Source organism: Notamacropus eugenii, chromosome 3 (assembly GCF_028372415.1).
Source record: "Notamacropus eugenii isolate mMacEug1 chromosome 3, mMacEug1.pri_v2, whole genome shotgun sequence".
NCBI classification, from domain to species: domain Eukaryota; kingdom Metazoa; phylum Chordata; class Mammalia; order Diprotodontia; family Macropodidae; genus Notamacropus; species Notamacropus eugenii.
The window spans coordinates 303607920-303619876 of record NC_092874.1 but is presented as its reverse complement, the minus strand read 5'-3'; positions in this window follow the sequence as shown (position 1 = coordinate 303619876).

Genomic DNA, 11957 nt, shown 5'->3' with positions numbered 1-11957 from the left:
TGACTCCTGCACTGGTGCTCTATCCACTGCATCACCTAGCTGCCATGTATATGACAGAAAAATGGCAAGAGGGATGGGGTAAGTGTCCTGATTGGTCAGTCAAGAAGTGTTTATTACGTTTTTACCATGTGCCAGGCTAGGGATACAAAGAAACCACAAACAGTTCTTGGCTTCCAGGAGATTCTATCAGAAGATGCAACATATAAGTAACTAGTTACATAGATACATATTACACACTACTGAATGGAAGGAATGTAACCCACCCACAAGGGGAGGGTCCTGTAGGTGGAGGGACTGGGAGAGGTCATCTGGAGAAGACTGCATTCCAGCTGAGTCTTGAAGGAAGCCAGGGATGTCCTGAGGTAGAAGAAGGGAAATATTCCAAACACAGAGGGACAGCTAATGCAACAGAACAAAGATGGGGGATGGAGGCTTGGGAACAGAAAGGAAGCCAATATTGCTGAGTCTTTGAGTGTGAGAGGGGAAGTAAAGTGTGAGAAAACTGGAAAGGTAGGAAGGGACCAGAGCCTTAAATGCCAATGAGGGGACTTTGTATTTGATCCTGGAGGTAAGAGGGAGCCTGGGGAAGGAGTAGGGAAGGGAGGGGAGTGACATGGTCAAAACTTCACTTCAGGAAAATCATAAAGGGAGGATGGATTGAAGTAGGGACACCTGTGGTAGAGACCAATGAGAAGGCTATGGTAATAGTCTAGAGGTGATGAGGGCCTACAACAGGCTGGTGGTAATCAGGATGGAGAGAAGGGGTTGGCTCTGAGAAGTTTTGTGGAGGTAGAATCAACACATTTTGGCAAGAGATTGACTAGGTGGGGTGATTGAGATGGATAGGTACAGGAAGATGCTGAGGTTGTGACCCTAGGTGGCTGGGAGGATGGTGGTGCTCTCCATGGTACAGGCACACCTTGGAGATATTGTGGGTTGGGTTCCAGACTACTGCAATAAAGTGAATGCTTCAATAAAGTCAGTCATGTGAAATTCTTGCTTGCTCAGTACATATAAAAGTTATGTTTGCACTTTACTGTAGTCTAGTAAGTGTGCAATAATATTGTTATATATATGTATATATACATATATATGTATACACACACACACATTAAAATGTGTCAAGGGGCAGGTAGGTGGCGCAGGGGATAAAGCACCAGCCATGAAGTCTGGAGGATCTGAGTTCAAATCAGGTCTCAGATATCTGACACTTACTAGCTGTTTGTCCCTGGTCAAGTCATTTAACCCATTTGATTCACAAAAACCCAAAACTTAATGTTTTAAAATGTACATTAAAAATCCTTTATTGCTAAAAAAAAAAAAAAAAAAGCTAACCATGATCTGAGCCGTCAATGAGTGGTAATCTTGTTGCTGGTGGAGGTCTTGCCTGGATGTCAATGGCTGCTGACTTATGAGGGTGGTAACTGCTAATGCCCGGGATGGCTGCAACTATTTCTTAAAGTAAGACAACAATGAAGCTTGCCCCATCAATGGACTTTTACTTTCACTTGATCACTTAGGGGCCATTGTAGGGTTTTGTAATGACCTAATTTCAATATTGTTGTGCCTTAGGAAATAGGGAGGCTGGAGCAGAGGGGAAGAGATGGGAAACCTCTGTGACAGTGTGTGTGTGTGTGTGTGTAGCACTCAGAACACACAACATTTATCTATTAAATTTTATAGCAGCCAGCTCATTTGGGTGTGGTTCAAGTAACTCTAAAACAATTACAGTAGTAACATCAACGATCGCTGATCGTAGATCACTACGTGAGATATGATAATAATGAAAAGGTTTTAAATACGGCAAGAGTTACCAGAATTGTGACAGAGACACGATGTGGGCACATGCTGCTGGGAAATGGGGCCACTAGAAGTGCTGGACTTTGTGAAAACCATAGCATCTGTGAAGAACGGTAAAATGAGGTATATCAACAATAGAAAAGTTGGTAAGAGGAGAAGGACTTTGGAGAAAAGACAGTGACAGACGGGACGCACTGTATTTGAGCTGCTTGGTGAACATCCCAAGGTCTGGGCAGTCAGAAGGAAGGAGAGAGCAGCCAGATCAGAGTGGTCCAGGATGACTGAGCAGCTTCATTAGGCTGAAGTGAGTGGAAGCCTAGTTGCACGGGCCAGAGGAGACAAAGGTTGGTGAGGACATGAAGGCAGTAAGTGTAGACAGCTTTTGTCAGAAGTTTCACAATAAATGAAAGTAACTAACTGGACAAAGGAGCAGGGGCAAGGGAAAGTTTCTACAGAATGTGGGGAACTAATGTTTGTGAGCAGAAAGGAATTGAGTCCATAGAAGATGAGAGAGACAGACAGACACACACACATACACAGAGACAAAGAGACAGAGACAGAGACAGAGAGAGACAGACAGAGAGAGAGAGAAGATTACTGGATCAAGGTAAGGGTTAAGAGAACAGGTGGCAGGATGAATAGAGAAATATTTGCTAGGATTAGATGCTGGGGAGAGTTTGCAGGACTTTTAGTCAGATGGCTTCCTTAGCAATAGAGCAGAAGGTTAACTTCTTGCTTATTGCCTATAGGCAGGCTTGGAGTGGGAGGATGGCAGATATCCATCATCAGGGCAATTGGTAGCAGCTATCATCTTTCTTTTTTAATCAATTAATTAATTTTAATATTCTTTAAAAAGTATTTTGAGTTTCAAATTCTCTCCATCCCTCCAGCCCTTCCCCCATCCACTGAGACTATATGTATATTATATCTTATATGTATATATAAGAATTGTGACAGAGACACGATGTGGGCACATGCTGTTTGGAAAATGGCGCCACTAGACTTGCTGGATGGAGGGTTGCCACAAACCTTCATTTTGTAAAAACCACAATATTTGTGAAGAACGATAAAATGAGGTATATCAACAAACAGAAAAGTTGATAAGAGGAGAAAGGCTTTAGAGAAAAGACAGTGACAGACCCAAATAAGCCAGCTTATATAAAACTTAACAGATAAATGTTGTGTGTTCTGACTGCTACACACACACACACACACACACACACACACACTGTCACAGAGGTTTCCCATCTCTTCCCCTCTGCTCCAGCCTCCCTATTCCCTAAAACACAACAATATTGAAATTGGGTCAATCCATAACCCTACAATGGCCCCTAAGTGATCAAGTTAAAGTAAAAATCAATTGATATGGCAAACTTCATTGTTGTCTTACTTTAAGAAATTGTTACAGACATCCTAGGCGTTATATATATATATATATAATATTATATTATATACATTATATTATTATATTATATATCAATTATGCCTGTGATATCATGCAAAGTATATTTCCATATTATCCATGACATAAAAGCAAAAAAATGAAGAAAAAATATACTTTTAATTTGCACTCAAAGTTAATCTGTTCTCTCTCTCTGAAGGGGCATAGCATGTGTTCATCATGAGTTGTTTGGAATTGTCTTAGAACATTGTGTTGATCAGCGGCTAAGTTTCACGGTTGATCTTCCTTACAATTCTGCTGTGATGGTGTGCAATGACCTGGTTCTGCTCACTTCACTCTGAATCAGTTCATATAGGTCTTGCTATGTTTCTTTTTGAAACCACTCTCTCATCATTTCTTAGAGCACAAAAGTATTCCAACACATCAATATGTCAATTTGTTCAACCATTCCCCATCAATCATCCATCTCCTCAATTTCCAATTCTTTGCTACCAAAAAAAGACCTATTATAACTGCTTTTTTACATGTAAGTCCTTTTCCTTTTCCTTTAATCTCTTTGGGATACAGATTTTTGAGTTAAAGAGTATGCACAGTTTTATAGCCCATTGGGCTATATACATATATACACATATATTATATACATATATAATATATTATACATTATATATAACACAAATATTATATATCTGTATTATACATATAACACATATATACATATACAGTATGTATATATTATTATACATATACATATATTATACATCTATACAATATAATATAAATAATGTAATATAATAGAAATATAAAAACATATTCTCCAGAATGTTTGGATCAGTTTACAACTCCAACAGTGCATTATGGTATCTATGTGTCCCTATTCCCTCCAGGATTTATGATTTTCCTTTTCTGTCATGTTAGTCAATCTGATAGGTATGACATAGTAGCTCAGAGATGTTTTACTTTGAGTTTCTCTAATCAATAGTGATTCAGAACATTTTTTTCATAGATAGCTTTTATTTCTTCTTCTGAAAACTACCTGTTTATTTACTTTGACTATTAATTGGGGAATAGATCTCCATTTTTTGAGATGTCATTGCTCACACAGAAAGTTTAGCAATCACCTGAAGTAGGTACAAGCTGTTTCAACGTTCCATTAATCTTAGGGCTCCTGGCAGAGGAGGCAGGTGAGGTCACCGTCAGGCATCTACCTGAAACTTTAGGAAAGCATATTTCTAAAAGTTCAGAGAAAAGAGAAGCCTAAAACTCCAAGGAAACTCTCGGGAGAAAATTCTGATGAAGCAGAAGAGGAGGCATCTGAAGAGACCTGCAGTACTGCATGGGGAGCTCAGATTTCAAAGGATACATTCAAGTTTATTTAAAAAATAGAAGCCAGGGCACACACCTGAGGACAAAACTAAAAGTGGCACAGTCCTATAAGAATAGTATCAGAAAGGCTAAAGCCCAGCAGGAGCTGAAGCTTGGGGGAAAAACTAAGGACAATTTAAAACGGGGTGGGGGTGTGTGTTAAAACTATGTTGGATAAAGGGAAAGAACAAGGACTAAGAACCCTCCTTGGGGTGCATGGGATGATGAGAATATAACTGAGAGGATGTGGAAATACCCAAAGCCAGAAAGCTTCTTTTCTTTAATAAGAACAATTCTCAGAGTAGAAAAATGAAATGAAAGTGTTTAATGTGAAATGAAAACCCAAGATAAATGAGAGAATTGGAGACCAGACCATATGATGATTAGCTGAAGGAACTGGGAATGTCAAGCCTGGAGAAGAGAAGATGGGGTGGGGAAGAGGAGGGCTGGGTATTGTTTTCAAGTATTTTAAGGGATGTCATGTTGAAGAAGAATCAGATTTGCTCTGCTTGGCCCCAGTGGGCAATACTCAAAAATAAAAGTTGCAGAGATAGGTTTTGACTCTGGCAGCTAGGTGGCGCCATAGCACACAGAGCGCCCAACCTGAAGTTAGGAAGTCATCTTCCTGAGTTCAAATTCAGCCTCAAACCCTTAACCACTCTGTGACATTGGGCAAGTCACTCAACTCTGTTTGCCTCAACTATAAAATGATCTGGAGAAGGAAATGGCAAACCACTTCAGTATCTTTGCCAAGAAAACCCCAAATGGGGTCATGAAACTGAAAAAATGATTGAATGACAACAGGTTTTGGCTCAATGTTGGGAAAGACTTCCTGTCAATTAGAACTGAACTAAGGTGGAATGGTATTCTTGGGGATGTAGTGAGCAGAGGCTGAATGAAGATGAGTTAGTGATGCTGTAGGTACAGTTGGGCTACATATCTCTACTACATATGGACTACATATCCCTTCTAGTTCCAAGGTTCCATGAAGATAAGTGAGAAAATGGCAAGAGTGCATTTAGGGTGCTGTTAACTTATATAGGCTTGGGTGAGCACCAACCATCCCAGCATACATAAAGAATTCATAGGTGCAATTGCTGAACGCCCATCACTGACCTGGGACCTGGAAAGTGGCAAAGGTCACCTTGGTCTTCAGAACCATAAATTGGACACAGCAAACTAGAGGCTTGTGAATTTCTGTGATTCTTGCAAAATTCTGGAAGGCATTTTTAAAGGTATGGTTGGTTTACACTTAGAAAGAGAAACAGTGATCTCTAAGAAGAGTTAGTATGATTTTATAAAGAACAAGTCTTATGTACCCAACTAAAGTCACTTCCTTTTTGGACAGGGTTATTGGAGAAGTAGAGAAAGGAAATGGCATAGAGACACAAAACTGTGTCTGGATTTTGGTGACTGAAAGTTTTACAGTATCCCTGTGGACCATATGGAAGAGAGTGGGCTGGATGAGAGCACAGTGAGCTGTATGTTGACCTAGTTGAGGGAGCAGAACAAAAGAGTTATGTTTAATAGATGGCATTCTGGAAGGAACTCTAGAGGAGTCCCATACCCGTGTGCTGTTCTATGATATAGATGACAGAGATAACAAGATCTCTATATGACACAAAGCTGAAAAGGATAATGGGATCGGGGCTTTTTAAAAAAATAATTAATTTGTTTTCAGTTTTCTACAATCACTTCCATAAATCTTAGATTTTTCCCCCTCCCTCCCCCAAAGTTCCACTCCTTCCCCCAACATCCCCCTTCCCTCCTTTCTCCCTCCCTCCTTCCCTCTCCCTTTCCTTTCCCCTTCCTGCCCCCTCCCTCCCTGAGATGGTGTGCAATCTTATATAGGTTCTACACATACATTCTTATTAAATACATTTTCACCTTAGTCATGTTGCATAGAAGAATTAAAATGAATGGGAGAAACCATGAAAACAAAACATAACACAAGAGAAAATGGTCTGATTCATAATGCAATCCAGTTCCATAGTTCTTTCTCTGAATGTGGAAGACATTTTCCCTCGAGTCCATTGGAAGTTTTTTAGGTCCTTGCATTTCTGTGAAGGGCTAAGTCTACCAGAAAAATACCTCACACACTGTGGTTATTGCTGTGTACAAACTTCTCCTGGTTCTGCTCCTTTCACTCAGCATCAGTTCATATAGGTCTTTCCAGGCCTCTCTGAAGTCTTTGTAGTTATCATTTCTTACAGCACAATAGTATTCCATCACATTCATATACCACAACTTGTTCAGCCATTCCCCCAGTTGATGAGCATCCCCTTGATTTCCAGTTCTTGGCCACCACAAAGAGAGCTGATATAAATATTTTTGTACATGTAGGACCACTTCCCATTTTTATGATCTCTTTGGGATACAGTGATTGGGACTTTGTTTTAACTGGACTTGTTATTTCATTGGTTTGTGGGGCTCTGGGGGAGAAAATTCCCCCATCAATGCAGCTTAGCATTTTCTCTTCAACTTCTAATCTGAGTGAGTCATGTGAAGCACTGAGAAATGAAGTAGCTTGTCCATGGTCACCCAGTCAGTGTTGGTCAGAGGTGGGACAACTCTCTTCATTCTAGCATACTCCCTACTAGTTCATCCATTGGATGATGGTATCTAGGCTCTTCCTGGGCACTAGGTTTCTACATCCATATTGGAACTTGCATTTATGAGTTGAATATCACAGGATGGGAAAGTATGAATGGGCTAAGATCTGAATCATTGGAGGGGAGAGGGTGGTTACACCAATGAGGAGCTCTCTGTGAAGATCTTCCAGCAGATGGTGGATGACCCCTGCCAAGTATGTTGTTGTGGGGATTTATTTTTTCATATATGGATTGCATTGGATGGCCCCTGAGGTCTCTTCCAGTTTTCAAATCTTGTGATTCTGGGACCATAGATCAAGTGAGCATTAAGGTCACATCTTTGCACACCTCTGCCTCATTTAAATTCAGTTCATGGGCCAGTCAAGACATCACCTGTCATCCACTATTTTATCCCCACATCATGTTGTCATTGGTCTTCTTTGAAAACAAAGAATGAACAACAATGTTTTACAGGGAGTGCAGCAACTTGGTTGCTGGGGCCAGGGAAAATTGGCCCAAGATCTTCAGGTTCAAAGTGCAGGGATTTAGTTGTGGGGAGTGGGGTAGGATGGCATAGGGTTATGTGTGGCACTTCAGGTTTGCTCCAAACTAAAGGCAAAATGAAGCTCTTCTCCTTGGATCCACTTGGCTTCTTTATAGTTCTGTTACTTGGGAGACCTTGGGATGTATGAAGGGAATCATCTCCCATACCAGCAGTATGATAGGAGTCAAAATGAATTTTTAGACCATAACTCAGAGTTTGGACTAAGAGTATCTGAGCACCAGAAAGGGGAAAAGGCATTAAAAAATACTTACATGCTTAAGGTTTTCTCTATGTAGCTGGCTAGGTTCCACATCACAAAAGAGCTGAAATAGCCCATAGGATTTAAGTTAAAAGAGCTTTCTGATATGACTGGTAGGGGCAAGGAAGAGGCTGTATGACAGCTAAAGACCAGAAGAGAGCAGCTCAGCAGCCTTGGCCAGCAGGGAGTAACATGAGGACTTGGCTCAAGAAAGAGGGCAGCTTCTGATGATGTGATCAGAAGACATCATTGGTTTGGTAAGCTATCAAGGGCCAGCACTGGAAGCAGAGGAGGATTGCAACACCTTTGAAGAAAGAGATACCCTCACTTATGTCCACCCCTGTTTTCTCTCCCACTGGTAGTGTAACAACCTATGGAAGAGTCTATCCTTAAGTGTATGGGGGTAGGGGCAAGGAGGAATAAATCTTTCTTATCCCTTATTTTATCATCTTGGTTAACTGAATATTTTCCCCTTCCAACCAATAGTATGAGGATAATGACAACTAACGTTATCATTATCATTATTATATAGTGCTTACTATGTACCAGGCAGTATGCCAAGAACTGTACAATTATCAACTCATTTGATCCTCACACAACCTTGGGAGGTAGGAACTATTATTATGCCCATATTATAGATGAGAAAACAGAGGCAAACAGTGATGAAGTGACTCACCTAAGGTCACACAGCCAGTAAGTGTTTGAGGTAAACTTGAACTTACTCTAACTCCACACCAAGTACACTGTGCGCTGTGACCCCACCTAGCTACTAACTCCTCAGGCTGACTTGTAAACGAAACACAGTAATGTAATGGGGTTTTGAGGAACATTTATACACAACAGGCCTCCAGGCTAAGGTAACATTTGGAGGTTCGAGTGTGAGTCCACTAGTTCCACTAGTTCTCAAAGTGTTATGAAGCCACAACCCTGTTCCCATTGGGTGTCTGATTTTTAAAATCCAATGCAGAACTTAATGCTAGCTGCAATTACAGTTCAAAAACCACATTTTATTGATGTCTTCTGCTTTGCACATCATCACAGTGATCTCAAATATCTTTTCCCCCCCTCCCAGAGAGTCATCTCATATAACAAATAGTATTTTTTACAAAGAAGAAAAAAATTTCTGAAGTATGTATTAATTGCTCTTTAATAGTTCAGTTGAATTCCTTTGAAATCTCTTTTGAATCCACCAGGAGCAGGATTCTTCCCCCCCCCCCCCCACTTTGGTAGTTTCTTTACAACTAGATCTATTTCCTTTTCTGACATTGATTATTTAAAATCTCTATCTGGTATTGCAATATTTTGGGTACTTCCTATTTTTGGAGGAATTCCTGTATTTCTTTTGTGTTCTCAGTTATATGTTAGCATGTAACTGCATATAATATTCGGATTATTCTTATTTCTTCTGGTTTTATTGTGATCTCACCTTACTCATTTGCTATTTTATTGCTTTGATTTTCTGCTATCTTCTTTTTAATCAGATTAGCTAAGGGTTTATCAATTTAGTACAATTGTCAAAGAACCAGATTTTAGTTTTATTAGTAAAGATTAAATTTTTAGATTTAGATTTTTAGTTTTTTAGCAAAATTGTCAAAGAACCAGATTTTAGTTTTATTTATCATTTCTATGGGCTTTTTTGTTTCAGATGTATCTATTTCCCTTCTAATTTTTGATATCTTATTTTAATGCTTATTTTAGGTTTATTTTTTAGCTTTTAAATTTTTAAAAATGCATATTCCATTCATTAATCCTCTCTCTTTCTATTTTATTAAAGTCTGTTGGTAATTTTCCCTTGAGGATTACTTTAGCCAGATCCCAGAAATTTTGGTATGTTACTTCATCATTATCATTTTTTTACATAGCTATTAATTGCTTCTATGATTTGTTCTTTGGTCCATTTGTTATTTATGAAATCATCACTCAGTCTTCATTTGAGTCTGTATTTTTTGGTTTTGGTCCTTGAACCAATTACTATTTGTATTACATCATGGATTGTAAAGGATGTGTTATTAACTCTGCTTTTTAATGTTTGTTTTCAATATCTCTGTGTCTAGTACATGATAAATTTTTGTGAAAATTTCATATGATGCTGATAAATATGTATATTCTTTTATAGTTCTATTTAGAAGAGTCCATAAGGCTTTTTAGCTCTAGTTTCTCCAGTTTATTCAGTTCCATGTTTTCCCTTTTGTTTTTCTTTCTGTTAGATTTATCCAAAATTGTGAGAAGGATAGTGAAGTCTCCTATCACTCTTGTCTTATTATGTCTTCCTATAACTCAGATGTTTTCTTTATGAATCTACATGCTGGGGCATTTGGAATATTTGTAACTAATATTGGTTTGTTGTCAGTGGTTCCTTTCAGCATAATGTAATCTCCTTGTTTATCTTTTAAATTTTTTTGATCATCAGATAGCATGATTACAACTCCTGTTTTTTTATATTCACTTGATATAGAGTAGATTCCCCCCCCATTCCCTCAGTTTTATTATATGTATTTCTGTTTTAAAAATTTGCTTCTTGTAAACAACAGAGTGTAAGGTTTTGTTTTCTTATCCAATCTGTCACTCTTTTTAATTTTATTGGATTTTAAAATTCATTCATGTTTACAATATGAGAGGTTTATATTTCCTCCACTTGTGGCTAATATTTTTTTTTTCAAGTTATGATCTCTTCTGCTGTATACACAATGCTATGTTCTTCCTTTATCTTCATCCTTTTTTTTTAAAAGGTGGCTCTTTCCTCACTCTCTTCCTCTCACCTCTGATCCCTCTTTTTCATTTGATTTCCCTTTCTGTTGGAGTTTTGCATACTAGTTTCTTTTATCTGGCTATATATTTCTTCCCCCTCTATTTTCCTCTTAGTCAAATAGATTCACCCTTCTCTTCCCTTCAGCTACTTCTATTCATTAGTTTTTAAATTTTCATTTTTTGTTCCCTTTTCCAGAATGATTTCTCTATCTATCTTCGTTATACATCTCTTTCTGCCTATTCTAGACCTTCATTCTCTGATTCATGACCCCTAGAATTATCTGGTCTCTCTCTATTCTCTGTATTCCTTCTGCGATCAAAACTTCCAAGGTATCTATTATAAGTTCTCCCCTCTAGGCAGATTATACCAGTGCCTTATAGAACTTGCCCTGAGGATTTCCCCTTTTCATCAAGCCTTATTCCAAGAACAATGACAATTATTGGAACTGTTAGAGAGGACACTGCCCTTCCTCCCCCAGTATGGCCTTTCCCTCCACTACATCCCAAATTATACAATCCATTATTGATCTATACTCTCCCCTGATTACCTTTTCCCCCAATTGCTTCAAAATATCCTTGAGCCCATGCTCTCCTATTCCTCCAGATGCCATTTACCTCTAGGAGATCCAGCTCCCCCCACCCTGAGACAGGATAAGTGGACTTTTCAAGCACAAAATCCCCCAGACCACACCTCACTTCACAGACCATCTCTCTTCACCCATAGGAGCATTCATCAGTGGACTTCCCAACCTCCCCCCACAATTATCAAAGTAAGGTCTCTTTCCTTCCTTGCCTTTTCAATCCTTGCTTTCCTCCTCCTGTACTCTCATCTAGGCTTTCCTCTTTCTGAGACCACAGGGGGCATTTCCCCCTCATTGCAACCCTTGCTTTGACCCCAGAGTATCACACATTCCTGTGTGCGCCTCTGCCCCACCTCAAATACTCTCCCATGTTTGAGAGTATATTATAGCCCCAAGAAAAACACGGATAGACCTGTAGGCAGTATGGACAGGTTCTGTGCACAATGACCCAGGCCAGTCTCTTAACTTGTAGCTGTTGGATTTCTACCTTCATTCCCATCTCCTTGAGTCTATTTGGAAAGGAATTTCTACTGGTCTCCTTGTCCCTCTACGACTATTGTTGTCCTGGGTTGTGGCATTTATTCACTCCTGCATTTCTGTTGTTTGGAGTGTTCCCAGAAGCAAATCATTTCTTCAATTCTTTCTATTGTTTTAAATGTTTTAAACACCT